Source organism: Mytilus californianus, unplaced genomic scaffold, assembly GCF_021869535.1.
Source record: "Mytilus californianus isolate M0D057914Y unplaced genomic scaffold, xbMytCali1.0.p SCAF_6, whole genome shotgun sequence".
NCBI lineage: Eukaryota > Metazoa > Mollusca > Bivalvia > Mytilida > Mytilidae > Mytilus > Mytilus californianus.
Genome location: NW_026262712.1, coordinates 88,173,281 through 88,196,418, shown reverse-complemented (window position 1 = coordinate 88,196,418; position 23,138 = coordinate 88,173,281). Strand labels below are relative to the sequence as shown.

At 32.1% G+C, this 23,138-nt stretch overlaps 1 protein-coding gene across 11 annotated transcripts in view; it reads right to left on the bottom strand.

The window, feature by feature from the left end:
- LOC127706470 (alpha-1,3-mannosyl-glycoprotein 4-beta-N-acetylglucosaminyltransferase C-like) overlaps window positions 1-23,138 on the bottom strand; it is an 82,111-nt gene that overhangs the window by 14,093 nt on the left and 44,880 nt on the right. For 4 of the 11 annotated variants that reach the window (XM_052211106.1, XM_052211105.1, XM_052211108.1 and 1 more), the window contains exon 2: window positions 8,796-8,876. The gene's annotated coding sequence lies outside the window, so the exon portion shown is untranslated. The other 7 variants (XM_052211101.1, XM_052211102.1, XM_052211103.1 and 4 more) reach the window with 5 other exon arrangements.

The following is a 23,138-nucleotide window of genomic DNA, read 5'->3' as shown; positions in this document are numbered from 1 at the left end:
TAGATGTTATAAGGTTGATCTAATAAAAGAAAGAAAAAGAAAAAGAAAAAAAAAAGAATTGAAATTTTATAATAAACATACATTCCTGTTTGTGAACTTTTTTTCCGAAAATAGCTTAAATATAATATTAATAAACACAAATGTCAAGTATTTACGGATGGACATTTTATTTATCAAATGAATCTCTTTTTAAAGATTATGCATATGTTGCTATACAAAATATAAGCAGTGACTTATAAATCCCTACTAAAACAGTATAAAATAATTGACATTATGATAGTAATTAATTTTGTTATGATTTATTTTGTAAAACATTAATTACGTTTTTTATGAGATGCAAGGATTTAAAATCCTTGTGAATTGAAAACACGCAAGTATTTTTTCATTCACGACCATTTAAAATTTAGATATTTAGCTAATTTTGAGTACGCATCCCTGCTCATTGGTGCTCATACTTTGCAAATAATTTTCATAAATGTGCCTTTATTAATGACTGATTAAACATGTGGGAGATAATGCACGTATACAATTACAATTTTGATTATATTCTACAATTATTAGGTATAAATTCAGTCTCAGTTTAATATAACAATGAATATTCTCTTAGTTTGGTAGTATTTATTAATGAAATTATATATATTTTTTTTGTTTGATTATCTTTCTGATCTCCGACCACTGGGTATCCGACCTTATATAATTATTTTTAACAGAAATATCGTTTTCCTAATTTTCTTCATGCTTTCCGACATTTTCTCATGCTATGATTGAAAAACTAAACATCAAATGTTAAACGTTCAGAAATAATCAGTTTATTCTGGGTATTGTATGTCAATAAACTACCGTATTCCCAGGTTTATTAATACTACACACACAACGAGTACAGGGACAGTCTCAAAGCATGAATTATATAATTGCGAAAGTTTTCGATCATTTATAAAGGTAGTTATCTACGTCTTTGATACGGTTCCTCTATGGCTAGGCTACCACGTGTCATTGTATTTTTCAACAAAGACTTAGTTGCAGTCAAAAAATCGTTTAAATATTAGAACCTATTTGCCTTTTGACAAAACATATATGTTTTTAATAATGTGAATGTTTATTAAATATCAAGTATAATGATAACGCAATTATATAATTCATGCTTTGAGATGGTAATTCTACGCGTTGTGTGTGTTGTATTTGATAAACCTGGGAATAGTTTATTGATGTACAATGACCCAGAATAAACTGATTATTTCTGAATGTTTATCATTTGATATTTAGTATTTCAATCATAGCATGAGAAAATGTCGGAAAGAATGAAGAAAATTAAGAAAACGATATTTCTGTTAAAAATATTTATCTAAGGTCGGAAACACAGTGGTCGGAAAGCAGAATGATAATCAAACAAAAGGATTTTTCTGTAAAAAAACATCTAATTTCATTAAAAGATACTACCAGACTAAGAGAATATTCATGATTATAGAATATAATTAAGATTGTAATGTATACGTGCATTATATCTCACAGGTTTGATCAGTCATTACATTTATGAAAATTATATGTAACGTATGAGCACCAATGAGCAGGGATGCGTACCCAAAGTTAACTAAATGTCTAAATTTTAAACGATCGTAAATGAAAAAAATACTTGCGTGGTTTCAATTCACAAGGATTTTAAATCCTTGCATCTCACAAAAAACGTAATTAATATTTTACAATAATCATAACAAAATTTAATTACTATGATCATAATGTTAATTATTTTTTTTTCTTTTTTTTTTCTTTTATTAGTTCAACCTTATAGCATCTAGATATTTGTACTATGGTACGGTTTTGAAAATTGTATTCATTGTGTTGGTCAGCTATCCTAAACACGTCTTGATTCATTTACATTATACATCACCCTGTTCACACGCACACTATCGGTTTACGTTCACAAAAATTCCGGATAAAATGTCAATGAATCCGGAGTCAAAACACTTGAGGTAGGTAGTTTGACATCCGAATTCAACTATTAGATTAATATATGTAATGCGTATTCTTATCCAGAGTATCAGTGCGTATGCTTTCTATTAACTATTTCTTGCGCAAAAATACCACGTCCATGTATAAATATTAATTTCACTCGCGAATGCGAATTTTCGTTTTTCTTATCTAAATTCAGGAAACGGCAATAAGAGCTTACCATGTGACTTTCAAACACGGTCATCATTGCTTACGGTATTCTGACCTCTAGCTGTTTCTCTTTTGTTTTCTTTTTGGAGTCACTATCCTTTTATAAATTTTGACATTTTAGAAATGCAAAGGATTTTCTACCCAAGGAATTGATTACTTAACTTCGTACTTTATTTGGCCTTTTTAACTATTTTTATTCGAGCGTCACTGATGATTCTTTGTAGACTTAACTCGCGTCTGGCGTACAACATGTTAATCCTGGTATTTTTTTTTATATCTACATGTCTTTTTATATAAATTGGTTCTTTTGAGAGTATATTCAGGTACTCATAAAACTTCTGAAAATAAGATATTCTTCAAAACCAAGTTTCCCTGTAAAATATTTGGATTGATTTAAGTAAAATCAGGAAATCCTTAAAATTTGAGATGTTTTATGAGACCAAAGTTAGTCTCTATATAAGAGGTCCAAATGAAGCTGGTGTGTTACTCTCAGGAAAAAATTATAAAATCTTCTTATAAGTTGCATGCCACAGGGTTTCACTTCACATGGAAAATTGACTTTAAATTTATCCGTACAACATCTACCATGAGTACAGACAACTTAAATAACGAGTTGAGAATATGAAGGCATCCATGCAGGAAACAAAATATAAAGATATGATAGATAAAATAAATGCATCCAGATTATAAAGCAAATTGAGTGGCACTGCTCGCAATTGGTTTGTGCAATTTGCATTATACATCCGGTTTGTAGAAACTGGGATTTGCAATAGGATTATAAAAAAAATGATGTACAATTCCAAGTAATAAATGAAATAGTCGAGCTTTAAAATTATATTCAAATAGTAGCTGTATATACACTTTTCTATTCACACCTATCCAAAATTACTTTCAGTTGACTTTTGCAAGAATGTACACACTATTACATATCATATTTTTAATAAAGGCAGTTTAACTTCATCATTATCTCCTTCTATTCACAGTCAATTATTTCAATTCAAATGCAAACAAAAATTCAGCAACGATCGTTTGGTGACCAGTCAGCGGTCTTAGGTTCACGTATTGCTTTTCTTTTTTTTAAAGAAAGCAACTTGTTTTTTCTTCAGAATAAACTAATTCAGTCTGAAAATCATTCGTTTATTTAGCGCCAATATTCATATATGCATCCGGTAATTTTGAATTTTAATCCGTGGATTTGAACTGCATAGAGCAAGCAAAACCCAATACTGAACGCTTGTGACTGTACTTAAATATTCAAAAATGTCAAAATGTTAATGTAATTGTACATTCAAGTATGAATACATGCATTGATGAATACATCTAACAAACAACTGTTTCTTTTTGTATATACCCTCTGGATGAAAGTTGCTTTACCCGAAATCTTCCAGACGTTCCGATATTGAGATGTGTGCTGGGGACATTTGAATTGGCTATACAACCAAAAAAATTAAAAGCATGCTACAACAGGTTAAATCTGTTAAAAAGTGAAAACAATGTCGGGCTATTTACAAATGAATGGAAACATGCAAACCGCGTTAATGAGACAACAAACCAACAACTAAAAGACATCAAAGGACAACACAAGTCTCCAACATGCAATAGACAGGAGTATATTCATTAAGTCAAGCAGTTAATTATCCCAAGTCCATTAAAGTTGTGAATAAATTAAATAGAAAGTATCATAGATCTGTCATACACCACATAATATCATTAAGATATGATATTAGATGACCACTGACAAGATTCCTGACTTGGTACAGGCACAAGGATATATGGCGGAGTTAAATAATTTTTTTGACCTAACCCTCCCCCTTCTCAAGCTTCAAACGCATAACATTTATAAAGTATTATAACTTTAATGTTTTACATGTACATATAATTAAAACTTATCAATAATTATCATAATATTTGATTTCTTTAAAGTTATACATTTTGATAAAAAAAATTTCAAGCAATACATTTTGTTTTCACTAAAACATCAACAGCTAGGTCAAATTGACTTTATACATGAGAGTTGTAGATTAAAATGAATCCAGAAAAAAATAAGTAACAATATATGTCATTTTTGTAAAAAGTGACTATCTTAAAACTAAACATTTTCTTTATGTTTTTCTTTTAATAGATCTACAACATTCAGCTAAAATGTTTTTAACGGGAGGAGGGATCAAACGATTTTTGAAATAAATAAAATCCTACCTGATGAGAAGTCACACTGAAAAAGATGCGTTAGTCGTTACTACACCGATTATATACTATGATTGTATTAATATTTAAATTTCATCCTGTTCATTCTTCATTAATCGACAATGTCACAAACCATGAGTATGTATCATTTGGAATCTGTTGGGAATAATTTGTTCAGCATCGATGTAGTTATCAAATACCAGATTTCAATCATGTTGCAATGTATTCTGTCTGCCAGGAAATCATTGTGCTGGTCTTTAAATTGATTATATTTCCACAATTCAAACATCAATTTTGTAGTCAAGATTGTGATGAAAAGTGGTAAACGGTAGAAATGTTACCAAGACGCGTCCAACAATATACCATTTAACTGAATTGCACTAAAACCCAAAATAAATAAAGGCTGATTTACAATTGAAGGCAAATATGTCATACATATTTAAATGTGAATGATTTCAAAATATATAAAACTTGCATTCATGAATACATTCAGCAAGCTAAAGCAGCTACAGTTAAACAAGACTTCTTTTTAAATCATTGTAGCTTATTCTGATTATATGAAATTAAAACTGGGCGATGAAAAAAGCCTTCTACATATGAAGCTAATCACAACTCTTGTTTATTAAAATTTATCTGTACTCTAAATAAAGGATTTATGTTTAAAAACAAGAGGCGGAAGATACAAAGGGGGCATTCAAAACTCATAAGCCGAAAGAAATCTGACAGCGCTATGGCAAAAACAAACTACTGAAAGACGAACAAACAAAACATATCAAAGATACAATTGTTTTCATTTACCTGTGTATAATATGACGCAGGCTTCTTCAAAAGTGATGATTTTCTATAAATTGTTTGAAATTTCACAGTGATATCATACTTTAACTTTGTTTAAACCTGTTTATTTACTTTTGACTTTAATTATTTATCCCTTGTAATTTTTTATTAACTGTGTATTTGCATTCAGGTGTCACAGGTCAAATTTATTCGTTCATTGTGTGTTAATTTACGTTTTTTGATTGAGTTAAGCCTTCCAATTGATATTTTATGGTGTGTTTTTCTATGTTGTGATGTAATACTATTGTTTCAGAAAAGGGAGAAGGTTTGGTACCATTAAAACGTTTAATCCCGCTGCAAATGTTTGCACCTGTCCTAAGTCAGGAATCTGATTACAGTAGTTGTCGTCTGTTTATGTAGTTCATACGTGTTTCTTGTTTCTCGTTTTTATATAGATTAGACCGTTGGTTTTTCCGTTTGAATGGTTTTACACTAGTAATTTTTTGGGGCCCTTTATAGCTTGCTGTTCGGTGTGAGCCAATGCTCCGTGTTGAAGGCCGTACCTTGACCTATAATGGTTTACTTTTATAAATTGTAACTTGGATGGAAAGTTGTCTCATTGGCACTCATACCACATCTTCCTACATCTAAGGCTTACAAGTTTGTATGAAAGACGCGCGTTTCGTCTACAACAGACTCATCAGTAACGCTCGAATCAAAAATATTAATTGGCCTCCCAAATACGAAGTTGAAGAGCAAGCCCACAAAACGCTACAAAGAAAACTAAAAGATTGAGCAACATGAAAGTAATCATACCGGTACAATGAACACACAGGGCTTTCACGTTTAAATATCTATACATTTATATAGTAGTACAAACAATCATACCGGTACAATGGACACATATGGCTTATATAAATAAGAAGATGTGGTATGAGTGCTAATGAGACAACTCTCTATCCAAGTCACAATGTATAAAAAGTTAACAATTATAGGTCAAAGTTCGGCCTTCAACACGGAGCCTTGGCTCTCACCGAACAGCAAGCTATAAAGATATAATAAACATGTGAAAGCTCTCCCACAGGCAAACAACCCACGATTGTAAAATATAAGGGTATACACCACAAGCACGGGGTCACATTCTACTGCATCTTGCACATTTAAATATCTATACATATATGTCATCTAGAAATTATATATGTATTTTTTTTTTGTTTTATTTACGAAATACTTTTTAAATGTAAAAAAAGTTGTCCTTTTATGTATGTATTAGATGTTTGTTTTAATGATAGTGTCTCGTAAGTCGTTTTCGGCTGGCATCCTTTTACTAAATGTTTGGTTCTTATGATTTTATGTGTATATATACATAGATATTGTAATGGATGGTGACACTTTAATAAAATAAATCTTATCTTATCTTATATAGTATTACAAACAATCAATTTAGGTTTAGATGGAGGAGTTGCATTTTTTTATCTTTTAAATCTGAGAAAAGAACATTTATTATTAGAGAACTATTTTATATCAGACAATCCTGTTATTAAAGTCACAGATATTAACCATGCAAACATATCATATTAATTCGAAACTATACTAGTTGATATGTAAAAGAATTAACATATTTAAACTTTAAAATTTGTTGAATTGCTTTTGATATTGTTTTAATTGACTGCATGTAACTGTTTGTTTGTGACACCAGGTACTGTTTGGTGAATATTTATTGTACATATTTGAATAAAATTCTATCAAGAAAAAAAGATGAATAAGTTGTAGAATCAAACAAAAGTTGAGATTTGTCGGTTAAGGTTCGAATCCCTGTTTTCTCTTTTTGTCCCTTTTCTTTAAATTAGTTTTTCCATTTTTTATTATATTTTTATTTTTTGTGATATGTTTGCAACAAGAACGGGGATTTTCCCGTTTATTTTTGTTTTATTATTAGCTATTTCGCGTATAGCAAAAGAAAATGATAACATTTAACTTGTCCATTTTTATAATGGATATAGGTATAGAGTGATTTCATCTGTTTTAATACGTAATACTATCTTTAAATTTGCCTATTGACAAATCATCATGAGAGGAAATTTTGAAATGCCTAGAATTATGTTTCTTGCTAGAAATTTGGTAACATACATATTATATATACTTAGAAATTAGTTCGAGTATGCCTTATTTTGTAAATTACGGATAATATTCAGGTTAATAATAATTCAATGGAAATTTCAGTACAGGTTACTGAAAGTGCATGGGATTTGTTTTTAAATATTATTTGAAGATTTAAAACCCACTACCTGCATACTTCTGGTTATTGGTTGTTTCTTGTGAATCATTCAAGATAATTAAGTTTGAACTCACTGATACATGTAATAGGACCTAATTAATGAAAGAACTGTTATTTTGAAAAGATGTCTCAGCAATAGTTTAAATAATAGACACAATGGATAAAACGCTCCGGGTTCGTGGTATCTTTTTAACGAACCGACGCTTATCAATTGTATATACTTTATAGAACGTAACGTTTTCCCTCACGGCAATGTTGAGTATCTTATCTAAATAAATTTTAACACAAAAATTACAAATTCTGATCCGCAAAATACTACAAAACTTAAATAATCGTTGAATAAGCTTAAAAGGTAATGATTCGATATAGGAACAAAATGGTCTAGATCAATAAACAAAAGGCAAATGATTTTGTAGAGACAAGCAAGATTTAGAGACACTGACTAAAATATCAACGAATTCCAGTATCTTTGTTATTATTTTTCTACTATTGACTATAGCTAGAAGCATTGATAATAATATTGGAAAAAAAGAATATTTTATTTAAATTTTTACCTCAAATTAATCGTTGATTTTAGTAAAAAGCACAACTTCGGTCAACCAATATTCAAGACAATTTTGAAAGTAAAGAATCTTGCGACGGACTCGCAGGCGGGCGGACAGTACAAAAACAATGTCTCCTATACAGTTGACTATGCGGTATGGGTTTTGCATTATTGAAGACCGTACGGTGACCTATAGCTGTTAACTTCTATGTCATTTGGTCTTTGGTAGAGAGATGTCTCATTGGCAATTATACCACATCTTCTTATTTTTATATTATGATACTATTGCATTTTTCAATGTTTGGCCATATGCAAAACAAACTTGAACTGTTTTTGAACGCTTAAGTGTATTTGTCGGACTAAATAATAACAGTACTGCCAGCTTTATTTTATTGATATCACTCCATGGCTTTGTTCTTCAATTCACATTGATCGTCAGTTTGCAAAGAATTTCGCTCAAACCGATGCTAGAGGCCGCCTTAAACTTGCAGTAAGGTGAGAGTTTTTTTTTGCTCCGTGTTGAAGGCCTCATTGTGACTTTGAGATGATATAATAGCGCTGTTCTTTTGCTTTTTGTGTTTTTTGCTGTGCACATACTGGTTTTGTGTCATGGATGTATTCACTATATCATTTCTTTTCTGTCCAAAACTTCAAATAAACTGAAACAAAGTGAAAATACTGCCCATAGTCCGGTTGCTCAAGGTTTTTTCAGTTCAGATAAAAGTAGCTCTTAATCAAGATATACAATGTATTGATGGACGGTATTTTTTATTCAAGTAAACTTGCATGTTACCATGAGATTTAATCATTGAACGTGTTGGGATGTAGATTCTGACGTCTTTTATTCGAAATACTTACCACCTTATAAGTAGCGTAATCACAACCAATCTTATTGATGATGAACTCAAGAACAGTATCTGTTTTTCTTTACATTGATTCCTAAAAATATAAGTCAAAGTTAAGAAAATTAAGTTTTTTTTTTTATTTAATTAAATATAGGGCCAACACGACTGAGTGTCGAGTATACTACATATGATACTTATGTTCAAATTGTCGTAACCACAATCCCGTCCTCCTTTTCTCCGAATGTTACACACCGAATTAGACTTATCACCGGGTTTGTACATTTATGAGCAACACGACGGGTGTCACATGTGGAGCAGAATCTGCTTACTCTTCAGGAACACATGAGATTATCCCCGGTTTTTGGTGGGGTCCGTGTTCCTCAGTCTAGTTTTCAATGTTGTATTTTATATACTGTTGTTTGTCTTTTGGTCTTTTTCTCTTTTTGCCATGGCGTTGTTAGTTTATTTTCGACTTATGAGTTTGAATGTCCCTCTGTTATCTTTCACCTCTCTTTTAAATTCACACAAGGTCATGTTGAGGCCTTTTAGGGCTTACTATGCGATATGGGTTTTGTTCATTATTGAAGGCCATATGGTTACTTTTATTTCTTTAAATCCATGTCATTTGGACCCTGCCACATCTCTTTAGTTAACATTACTGCATGACATTTATGTAGTACTTACTGTAACCACGTAAAGTAAAAACCTAAGTCTAAGGTATTTAATAATTTATGGTAATATTTCTAATTTTTATTGTAATGTATTACAAAAAAAAGAGAAATTCTTTTAGGACTAGCAGCTTGCATTTGATCGGTCAACAGCTGTTTTGTAAATTTTTGTTTGACACTTGACCTCGGTATCATTATTCTGTCGACAAATAAGTATAATACACAATTTGAATTTCCATACATGATACATTAACCAACATGACTTGTGTAATGTATTAGCATCACGATACAACAGGTTTTGGAAATTCAATAACATGATAAAAAAATGTTAGTAATCGTGTTTTCTGTATTCTGCAAAGGGTCCTATCTGCATTTAAAGGCGTCAAAACATACTCTGCATTATTTCACATGTTCAATTAACGAATATTGAAAACATGATGAAATACATAGCCATGGTTTGAAATAAAGACAATTAGTTTAATGTTTTCTTTTGTTCTTCAAAATCGGTGATCCATTAGATTTGTGGAAGCTTATATTAAATATCAATAACAAGATTGAGGTTTTCTCTATAGACTGCACGATATCTTCTATTCATCATTAAACATGAAATATCCATGTATATCTAAATGATACAAATGAGGACCGAAAACAATACAAAATGCTCATTAACTTATTGATGTGTAAATATAATAAATGTTCAACAATTTAATTATCGTTATGCATCCACATAATCAGATATTGAATATATATCAACATCGCAGTGATTATTGCGTTATTACAATATATTGCATCATATCATCTCTCATGATGTTAATAATTCATCACATGTCTCACGAAACACTAGTGCTAATGAAACATACATAGTCTTGAAAAACATGATTTATTCATTAATTGAAACTGGGATTTGAACTAGCTTTCAGTAATAACGAGTACTTTTAGATCGGTACTTTTCGGTCGATACCTTTGCTGGTGGACTGTTTGCTCCCGAAGGTATCTCTAGCCTAGTAGACAGTACTTCGGTACAGGCAAGAAAATACGGATATTGTGTTATTAAAACTTGCTGTTATGAAATTTTGGAAATTGTTTTAAATAAAGGACTTTATCTCACTCATGCAAATCTCTGATTCCTTTCCCGGCTATGGCTATACTTTTTATCCTTTTAGGTTTGCAATTTCTTCATTTTTTAAAATATGTTATTGGGTTTTCAAACATTTTGGCCTCGATTATCACTGAAGAGACATAATTGTCGAAATGCGCATCTGATGCAAATAAATTAGTACCGTTAATGTTATTACTGCCATTGGATCGATACCTCTGCCAATAGACTGTTAGTACCCGAGGGTATCACCAACACAGAAGCCAGTATTTCGGCACTGGCATGAAAATATGGATATTGTGTTATTAAAAATTGGAAATTATTTGAAATTAAGGAATAAATATCTCGTGCAAATCTCTGATTCCTTGCCCAGCTTTGCCTATGATGTTTGTCCTTTTAGGTTTATAAGCTCTTCATGTTTTTAAATATGTTATTGGATTTTCAAGTATTTTGGCCTCGAGCATCACTGAAGAAAGAGTCGAAATGCGGATCTGGTGCAGAAAAATTGGTGCCATTAATGTTATTCGCCCTTATTGTTCCTGTGTGTTGTTTTTTTGCTTAGTACCGATCTGATTAGTAAAGGTTTATGATGTGATGTTACACCACTCTCCTAGGTTAAGGGAGGCTTGACCATTCGCAAAAATCTTTATTCCTGCATCATTCTTAATGTAAAAGTATAAGTCGGAAGCCTGTAATCCTATGGGTTTCGTTGGTTGCTGTCTGCGATTAATATTTTAGCATACATCAGTACGTTGTTTTTTTAATTGTTTAATATTTTGTCAAGCCTGAATATTTTATAGCCTAATATACAGTATGGGTTTTGCTCATTGTTGAAAGCCTTACGGTAACATGCAGTTGTTTGTATCTCAATTTTTCGGTTTCTGTTAGTTTAAACAGTATTTATTATCGAAAATTATAACAATTGAACAATACAATTTTTACACAGCAGTCAAATATGGGATTCGGAAACAAGTTTTGATAAATTATATAAATCCGTCTGCCGTTCTCTGTTGGATAGTTGTTTCATTGAGAATCATACGACATAGTTTCACTTTTATAATGATATTACCAGGATGATGTATTTGTACCTGTGACTATCTACATTAACTTTCATGGTTACAGATGACAAAATGTGTAATGATATCAACTTACATGCATAATTCATAAAGCATAAATGGCCCAAGCACCCAACCGTGATAAACAAAACCATGAATGGCCCGAACACCCAATATTGATACAGAAAGATGTATAGCCCGAGCACCCAATCGTGATACAGAAACATGAATTGCCCAAGCACCCAATCGTGATACAGAAACATAAATGGCCCGAACACTCAATCGTGATACAGAAACATGAATGGCCCGAGCACTCAATCGTGATAAAGAAACATGAATGGCCGAGCACCCAATCGTGATACAGAAAGATGTATTGCCCGAGCACCCAATTGTGATACAGAAACATGAATTGGCCAAGCACCCAATTGTGATACAGAAAGATCTATGGCCCGAGCACCCAATCGTAATACAGAAACATAAATGGCCTGAGCCCCAATCGTACTACAGAAACACGAATGGCCCGAGCACCAATCGTGATACAGAAACATGAATGGCCCGAGCACCAATCGTGTTACAGAAACATGAATGGCCTAAACACCAATCGTGATGCAGAGACAGGAATGGCCCAAGCACCCAATCATGATACAGAAACATGAGAAGCAGTGTTTGAGGCGGGAAGATAATTTGCGTAAGGAAAGTTTTTGAAGCAGTTGAAAAAAAAACAACTGATTCCATTTCACAATGAGCTATTATAAGTAGGTTCGTGATACGAGAAGAGCGTGGGATGAAATTTATAAAAACATGTATAAATATTTTTAAATCAGAAGATATTTTGTCTTGTACCCCTTGGGAGACATCAGCAGTTGTATTTCGAGGCGTTTCTCTTGTTCTAAGTATTTAATTAAAACCTTTAAGTTTACATGCATTTCTGTAATATTTACCGCCCAGAAATTCGCCAATGTAATATGTGTTTGCAAAATAAATATAATTTAAACAATGCGACATTTTAAGTTATTTAAGAGCACTTATTTCTTACCAGTACTATTAAACTAATATCATCTAATTAAAAAGTACATGTTAAAGTCGGTGTGAATGACGTCACTAATGATTCCCATGTTAGTATCATGTTTAATTACATGTATTTTTATACACGCATCGAATTCAAGTCCACTTCACTAAAAGATACATCTCTTTAGGACAAAAGCGACACAAGACATATAAGATTGTTTTATGAATATCCATTAATAATTACAAAACTTGAGGAAGTAGACGATGAGCCAAATTACACAGATTGATTGATGCCCATCACTGCTTTACTTGCCTTTATTTTTTGCAAACGTTCATCTATTAAACTCACTGTTTAAAAATACTCTTAAGTCAAAGCAATGGTTACGATTGATGATAACTGTTTGTTTTTAAAATATTCATCCATTATATTTTCTATTTTTAAGAGGTGACTGTGTTTTATTTTGTATTTTATATAGAAATGAACCAAGCAATTCCTAACTTTTCTAGACTTATTCACATCTAGAAAATCTCGTAAAAAGTTTTTTCCCGTTTTCCTGACCTGGTTGTTGTTGGGTAGCTGATAGCAAGTCAGAGAAGTCGGTGTTGATTTCGAAATGCTGGTGCCTGAACTACTCAGAGCTAACAAGTATACCAAACCCTGAGTCACAATATTTGATATAATTCCTCAGAAAAAAACAAACATCTTGGATTAAAATTCAAAATATTATTTGGACAGTCTGAATCCTATAGAGTTTGAAATAAATATTTATATCCAATATTTTTATCTATGGAATTTTTTAAACAATATTCCAATCAGAATTACATTACCAGCACAATAACCATAAGTAACAGCTTTCACATTATTTTATAGACACATAAAGTATAATTAACATTTCAAGGCTTAACAAACTAATAACACTAAAGCAGTGCAAACTAGTCAGTTAGCAACTAGAACTAAAGCACAGCAGTAAGAATTTACTGTCACAGCACAGTAAGAATTTACTTTCACAGCTGTACGAACTTACTGCAAGTATCACCTGTTGAAAAAGATAGACCCTTAAAATTTTGTATCAAGTCGAATTGTTTTCAGATACACTCATGAAGATATGCCAAAAATGCTAATTCCCTACAAATTTATTGTGCATAGATGGATGGAAATACTCCGAAACTTAAAGCAACTTACCACACGTTTAAGTTTATCGAGTATAATATGTGGTGCTATTGTAGGGAATAGCATCATTGTAATATAAGCACATGTCGCTTTGCGATTTATGTATACAATTTATAAATAAAATTCAAATCTGCATGAGCGGACTATGTCAAAGAGAAGTGAAAATAAACTTCAGTGAATCGATGCAGTTATGTAAACATACATAATCTGTGTGCACCTTTCGCGTTTTCATCATAAACATCAAAATGGAAGTTCAAGTCGAATTAAAATACTAAATTCGTCGATGGAAGTGTAAAGTTTCTGTTATACCTTACACACCATAACTGTTTTAAATACCACATCAGATTTTTAAAGTTAAATATGACAATGATTATTGGTAAGAATATTCTTGTAAAAGCTTTACATGTAACTTCCTTGATCATAATCTGTTTAATTTGATGTAGCATTTTCTCGAATTAACAGGAAGACATTATGTCAATAGAATGTCGATAATAAACTGTAGGGCAGCATGATTTCTATATCAGTAGATTTAGTATCTTGAGCTTGCTTGCTGTGACCACTAGGATTCTTTGATACGGTATTATCCTGTTTTGTATGGACCTGATTTTTTGTTGTCTATAATACCAGTATTATATATTTAAGGATGTAGTCAGGTAAAATTTAAAAAAAACTGGAATTTACAATTGATACTGTAAATCAGAAGAGCATTAGTTAGGGAACAAATAAGCTAAAAATACTGATATGTAATGGAACTCCTATTCGAAATATTTGATTAAAAAAAAAGGCGGGGAAAGGCTGACTCGCTTATATTTAGCATTGGCATTATTTGGGTCTCAAATCATAAGAAAAGAAATCTAGAATCTGCTTCAATTTTGGTAATGATATTTTATGAGCTCTTGAAGTCTTCTATGAAAAGAAAAGTGGGTAATATAGTGGTAAATATTTTACCCTGTATCGTAGTAAAAAATCCAAGGAGTACGATCACATGACAAAAAGTCCTAAACCTGGCATGACTACATCCTTAAGTGATTTTTATGGTACTTTATTTTATGAACAGTCTTTATAATTTGTTATTGTGAATTTCAACTGATGGAGCTGAGATCGCAAAAAAAAAACCTAAAGTAGATTCACCACATCACATATGAATATGAATGTCCCAAGTCAGATAATGCGTTAGTGGTTTTTCTTAGTTTACTCTTACTGTTTTAGTTCTTTAGGGAACTTGGTGTTGATGGCATATTTTTATGGACTCTCTTTAATTTATTTGCAACTTTTCAAGACTCGGTGCAATTTGGAGCTTGACATATTATTTAGACATCTGTCTTTTGTTAAATAACATATATTATCTTCTTAATATGTCTTTTTGCCGCGTTATGTTACACTCTCATAGACATATACCTCACATAAGTATTTTAAAAAGGTAAAGATTGCAGACTTTGAGAATGTTAAAAAACTGCTGTTATGCATAGATAATCCTTATCAAACTGCTCGAACACGTTAGTTCATATTATGATAAGCAATATTTAAAGCCAAAAGAATATCAGTTAAGCCCTTAATCGTCTTTTTGATAATAATGGACAGGACCATCAATATCGATTTCTTAAACCATGAAACGTATCTAAGAAAGTATTGCCTAATAAAATATTACTAGTAACTTTGAGCAGTATATTATAAATTATGTACTATACTACTACATATCAATCAATATGTTTGTTTTCTTGAACTGTTTATGATGATATGTTTTCTTTCAAATTAAGGCTAACAAGAATATATATATGAAATTACTATCGTAATTAAAATTATTGATTTGGTTTTAGATTGATTTGTTTGCTTAACGTTCAGTGGCAAATATTTCATACTTATTCAGGACGAGAACAAAATATAATTGATGCATTTGGTACGTTCTGTAAAGGATGTCGACCGAAATGAAGGGTGTGAAGTTTAGACAGCCACTGGAGATAAGGAGTATGCTAGATAGGGTAGAAATATTACCTTGCAACGGACCACCTACGTACTCCTAAAAATTGTTGCAAATATGTTTTAATGTACAGAGAGCGTGGCACTCTTTACACGAGACATCGGTTTTTTATTCTGATTGGACGTGGTTTCGTATTTATACATCCCACACAGCCAAACGAACGCTTCTCGTAAGCATGCGCTTTAAGGAAGTATGGGAGAGCTCATGTCACCATATGTGTTACCCATAGTCAACCCATGCGGTCAAAATTAGATTACGATTGTAACTCTGGAATGGATCAGAACATACTTCTCTAATTTAATCGTGGGTAAGGAGGAGTATGATTAGCGAATTTAGTGGGCTGTTTGCTAATGTCTAAATAACGAAAGAAAAGAAACAAATTATTTTATGTTCGTTTACACAAACGTCCCAATGCGTATAAATGAACAATGACCAAAGTATAATACATTAAATATATAACTTATCAGTTAAATTTGTCTGACGGTATTTACCTTTGGCAAGAAACGTGGATTATCCAAAATTCTTCCGTAAAAACCATTCATAATTGATACATTCTTTGCTAGCCACGACATTATTTGTCTGAATGTATTATGTAATACTCTAGGTCTTTTTTAAGTCAAAACATTATCAGTTCACACGAATTTGTTAATTTCTTCCTCAATAACAATAAGTCAGCCAGTCGTTGTAAATTTAGTCTCTTTGTATGAATTTTAAAAACCTTGAAAAACTGATGACCTGTTTCGTTCCGGTTCAAAATTGAGGTAAAATAAACTTTATCAAATATGCTGTGTGTATTTATAGTTAACGTGTACGATTCTTCGATGTTTATTTACTGTAATATGTTCTCCCAGAGGATGGAAAAATAAGCATACAAAAAAAAAAAAAAAAAAAAAAGGAAGTCAATGATATTAACTTTAGTGGTATATCATACTGTGCACTTCTTTTAGCATGCTGTCCTTGTGTCTCGATTTAATTTGTTGTGGAACTGTTTTCAATATTCATTATTTAGAATGAAAATGTTGACTGTGGTATAAAATTTCGATCGCGTTGACATCCCCCGTCCGGAATTACAAGAAAGACCCGTGTTGAAGAAGAGGGGTATCTATTTGCCGTAGCCACATGTGGTCGGACGTGGAAAGTTAAATCAGTTGCTCAATTTTCGACAAATTCGACTTTAAACGTGAAAAACACTCGCAATAACGTTTAACAGACCAGCAGAAGACCTTAAGAAGGAAAAATATTCAGACCTTACTCAGTATAGACCCCCTTTCAGAGGCAGTCCCATATGGCAAATATTTAGTTAGCCTAAAGTGTATTGCAATTTCCAAAGTTTGCACACATGGTCTTGAATTTGCTCGAACATATCTAATGTAAAAGGTTTTCAGAAAAGAAACACAATTTTAATTAGGGGTTAGGGACTTTCCTTTTTGAATTTTCATCGCAGTTCAGTATTTTTGTGATTTTACTTTTTTCATGTTTCACGTTTTACCATGGCATCAAACCAGAACGAGACGAAATTATATATTTTGTAAAGTGTCCTAATTTTCTTGTTGTATATCAACTTTAGAATACATTTTGGATTGGAAAATTATGTAGACACACATGAAACAACTTTAACATTGGTACATATAAAACTATAATGTGTAAGAAAGGCTGTGCATCATGCTTTCGCAAACAAAATATAATGGATGAAAAACTGTGAAATCAGCGGGTTTTCTCATTTGCATGAAATGAGCCCATGCACTTTGGACGCCACAACATTAAAAATATTGGCTTATTCATTTATATTTCTAACTTTCACACGTTCCACTATATTATTTTAAAATTTTGAGAAGTTCTCAAAAATTTCCCTTTTCTTGGGCCAAAATGAAATATGAATGCCCCTTCCTCGTTCCTGTCCTTTATCCCTGTTGACCCACTTACGTAATTAATCTTTTTTTTTCTCGTTCAGAATCTTCTAGATAATAGTTACTACTAGGCGTTAGCAAATACCAATCAATCGACATATTATATCAACGATCGTTTAATCTGAACTGTTAAAACCTATAATTGTTAAGTAACATACTGGCCCAAGAACAGAGTTATTTCGTAGTGCATTTCTTTTAGACAATACATTCAAATCAGCGATATCTCAAAAAGATTTAAGACAGTGTAGTGTACTACTTTTGGGACAAATTATATCAATATTATAGAAAAGTCTACCAGCTCTAACTCAAACTATGGACAATTTGATGTTAAGGGGTTCTTGAATTCATTTTGACAGCTTCGGACATACTAATTTTTTACCCTTTTCAACTGGCCATGGACCAAATCCCTACTTTACTCTAAAATTCATGACCAAAATTGTTTTACAGTGTAATTTCATCCCCCTACTTGCTATTTGAGACATAAAACATGAGGAAATAAATTCGGTATGAAAAACATTTGCAAGTAATACACTGTCCCCACTAGGGATTATATTTGTCAAAGGACAATAACTGTGTCCCCGGACCAATTGGCCAGTTCACATATCAATATCTTTGTTCGAAAATAAATAAATACAAAAATTCAACATGGTTTTGTGTCGACATGATGATAAATTACTCGTTGTGTATCCTCGTACACACAATATCTCTTTTAAGATATATACTTTGAATTGTTCACTGCGGAAGTAGAATTGCAAAACAGTGTCACATTTGGTTGACTGCTGTTGTGTACCATGATAACTACTGAATGCTTGCGATGTTATAATTTTTTTGGAGAGACTGCATGGTGTATTGGTTGCCAGTAAACACCAATATCTGGTGTACAGGTATGCACGGTGTTGCTGTTTTGTCGCCGTTGTGTATTCCGTATTACAAAAACATCTAACTATCTAATCATAAGAATATTGAAAAGACTGTAGACAAAATAAAAACAAACAATTTACAATTGCGGAAAAGCAAAATCAAAACAGAAACCAAAACAGAAAAGTGGAGAACAGAGAGCTATTGACCACGCTACTGCTACAAGAAGAGATTCTCGTCGTGACTATGTGTGCATTTAGTTACTATATACGGACATGGGTACAACAGTCACCTATTATGTCTTGATTGGTGGATTAACGCCACTTCAGCACTATTGGCTATTTCTTGGCGGTCAGTTTTTATTCGTGGGGAAGCTGGAGTGTCCGGAGAGAACCACCGCCCTTCGGTAAGAAAACTGACAAATCCTAGTCAATTAAGATTAGAATTGAATGCACCGGCAACGTGCGGGATTCGAACTCACAACTTTAGCGTTGACAAGCTAGTGATACAGTAGTTGGACTACTTAGACCACTCGGTAAACCGACGCCCCTATTATGTCTTGAACAATATGCTTTAATGATCAACAAATTTTTAGAAAATGGTGCTAGATTTTTAAATGAACTTGAATAAAAAAAGCGAACAAATGAACTACAATTATGTCTTTCCGTTAGGTCTCAAGCATATCCGATGTCAGAAACACGGCTTTGGTTTTCCAAACATTTTGTCTGAAGCGTATCCGAGAGAGATACACGGCTTTGGCTTTCCGAACATTTCGCCTAAACAGTATCCGATGTCAGATACACGGTTTTAGCTTTCCAAACATTTGGTTTCAAGCGTATCCGATGTCAGAAATACGGCTTTAGCTTTCCAAAAATTTGGTCTAAACGGTAACCGACGTCAGGTAAGCGATCCTGTGACTCTTTTCACAAAAAATCTTACGATTAAAATTGATCGTAAGTTATACTGAAATGTGTATGACTTACGAGTATTTTTACTCTTAAGATTTTTTTATGAAAAGAGCCGCTGGCTTTCCGAATATTTGGTCTCAAGCGTATCTGATGTCAGATACACGGTTTCAGCTTTCTGAACATTTGGTCTCAAGCGTATCCGACGTCAGATGCACGGTTTTTGCTTTCCGAACATTTATTCTTAAGCATATCCAATTTTAGATACTAGTACACGTTTTAGCTTTCCGAACAGTCGGTCTCAAAGCGTATCCGATGTCAGCTACAAGGCTCATGCGCACGTTAATCTGTCTCAAGAATTTTTTACTATTTGGAATCTTCTTAAACACTGGATTTTGTTTAGAATCCTTACTTAGTGATAATTAAAAGAAATACAGTGCATGTGTCAATGAGGCAGTAACTCAACAAATCCAAAGACATCTTAGGGTCAATTTAATTTCTGCATCAATAGACACGTGTTCATTTAATTTAGTTTGTCAAGATCGTTATCGTCCCGAGTCTAGAAAATTTGTGCTTATAATATTAATGAATAAATTTAAAAGAGAATCAAACATATACCTTTTACATCAATTTCCCTGAAGGACAAAAAAAAACAACAAACAAACCCCACACAATATAAAACTATAGAAGTTTCTGACTGGGTACAGGTACATGCTCATGTGATGGGGTTTAACTAGTTTAACTATGGCTACTGTTGGGATTCGTTACTTAGGACTGTTATTAGGAACCTTTTCTTTGTTACAATTATAGGTAGGTATCCTTTCTTAGTAAGAATCCTTTTCAGGTATTCTTACTCAGTTACAATGTAGAGCTATTGTTAGGTTTCCTCATTCATTCGAGTAAATGTTAAGTATCCTTACTCATTTAGATTTTTTGTTAGGTATCTATACTCAGTTGGTGTTATTGTCAGGTATTCTTACTTCTTTAGTTTGATTTTTTTAGTATCTTTACTTCTTTAGTGTTATTGTTGGGTATCCTTACTTCTTTAGTGTTATTGTTGGGTATCCTTACTTCTTTAGTGTTATTGATGTGTATCCTTTCTTCTTTAGTGTTATTGTTGGGTATCCTTTCTTCTTTAGTGTTATTGTTGGGTATCCTTTCTTCTTTAGTGTTATTGTTGGGTATCCTTACTTCTTTAGTGTTATTGTTGGGTATCCTTACTTCTTAAGGGTTAGTGTCAATAATGTACCTTTAAATTAAAGAAGAACTATCAAAATTAGGAGTATACAAAATGTAGCTGTCAAGTGTTTTAACATATTACGAAACACCATCGCAGTTGAGCAAATACACATATCAATAATAAACAGGATTGACTTTAAAAAAAGATGCTTCAGTTGAACGCCTTATTTAATTCATTTATTTAGATAATGCAAACAATCACGTTTGTCTAACGTTTTGTGTCGAATCCTTGCTTTTATCAATATATACAAGTATTATGTAGTCTTAGTTGTATCTTTGAAGCTCAGAAGGGCGAGATAAAGTAACATAAAAGTATTAATTAGAGACAGTATATATTTTTTAGCATTTGAAGCAGACATTGCAGCATCAGGCTTATTTGTATTTATCCTTTCCTAGAAAGGAAAGGATATTTCTTTTACTCCTATAAATACGCAATTAAATCCCCAAACAAATGTCTAACAGTAAATAAATGCACTCGTCTACTAAGCGACCTACCTATTAGTCTCTACCAAAACATGATTTATTAGAAAAAAATCAAAAACTACGAATATCTGTGACAGAGACTTTCTATTTGAATCACACTGATTTCTTTTTTTCCCATATAGTTATGATTTTCTCTCCATAAAACAAAAAATATTGCATACCTTTTGTTACCCATTGACATATATTTTGTTGTTGTTAAAATAATGAATTGAAATGTGAGGAGTATAGAAATTAATCATTTAAATACTGTTATCGAGAGACATGTAATATTCATGCTTTTGAATTACTAATGAAATTAACATTTTTTTTTTCAGATACAGGAAGTTATGTCTCATTATCTAACAGATTCATAGTCTGTGTTTTATGCGTGTTCATGTATTTCGTATTTTTTATATTTAGTATGGTCAGGAAACTTCTTTTACAAGGCAATTTTACGACAATATTGATTATGAACCTTTAAGGTTCGTGTCAATTAATGTATTTCTGACTTGTATATTTATGTCTTCAACCAATGGCATCATATTTAATTTCAAACATTTTGTAGAAAACGAGAATTATTGAATGTTTTAGTTTCAGTAATAAAGTCCCGATGTTTGAATGAAATTTTATAGCTCCATTAAGCAACATCTGGCATCACATGTTTGTTATTGATTAAGTAAAAATTTGTATATTTCTTATTTTAAAACTTCACTTTTATGATAATATTTCACGTTTGATTATTTATATATTTCATTTCGTTTGAAATTGGGTTTTCCCGTTTGGTATTTGTATTAATTATATAAAGATGGGAACTAGTGTAACTAGTTCTGAAACTAGTTCTGCAAGAGTATGTACTATTTATAAAATTTGATGTTACGTGTACAAGGCACGAGAAAAGTTTTGGCGGTTTCTACGGGTAGGGTTTTATGGTACTATATAAAGTTTGGCATTTAAATGTATTAGTATCGAAGGTGCTCGCAGTTACGTCGAATCGTCACCAAGTTAGTCACATTAGTATATATACAGTGGCTGCTATGTTTATTACATGTATTTTTATATGTTGGTTGTATCAAAGATACCTGTATTGTAAAGTTTAATAAAATAATGTATCGCAAGAGAAGATAATATGTTACTGCGAGCAACTAATCCTATTTCTGTGTTTGTTTTGTTTAAAGCCTATTGAATTTAGAGTAGAAATACTTTAAATTCGGACGAGCAGGGCGAGGGAGAATTTAAAGGGTATGAAGTACCTATATATACTTACAGTAAATTATTCAACTCGTGGAAGAGATATAGATACAATGGTAGTTAAGTTATCCGTTGCATTATGGGTAAAAGATGAAGTGGTGTATACGTCAATGAGACAGCCACATATTGGCGCAAAAAAAGATATCTCCATATTAACGTTTGTATCATTTGTCCAGTAAAGGGCCACATGTATTTTCTCAACTATGTCTAATAATATAACCATGGAGAACAACTTTCTACAAGAAGATTGTACTTTCCTTTTGAAATTTCTATGGAAAGAGGAATGGCCAATATCTTCCGAATTTATCACACACAAGGGCTATTTTCAAAAACTCAAAATCTTTACTAAACGTATAAGTAATTTGATTTTCTGCACATCTGAGCGAGCTTTAAAGTTTCACACTATGTCGAGCGGTAGATATTATACATTTATTTCCCGTGCCGGAAGGAGATATGAAGATTTGTTCACCCAAGAATATTCATATTTCACGAGGGCTCTGCCCGAGGGAAATATGATTTTTCGAGGGTGAGCAAATCTTCATATCTCCCGAGGCAAAGGGAAATGAATGTTTTATTCCACTGCCTATGCTTTGTTTACTATCAATACATTAAATATTATTTTGCATAAGTTTTTCTTTCTTATCCGCTTGTTTTTGTAAGTCAAACTAAACACGACATACCCATTTATAAACAGTAAGGATCAAAATTTAATTATAAGTCTTTTTGTTTTATCGTCTGAAATAATTTGAACATGATAATGA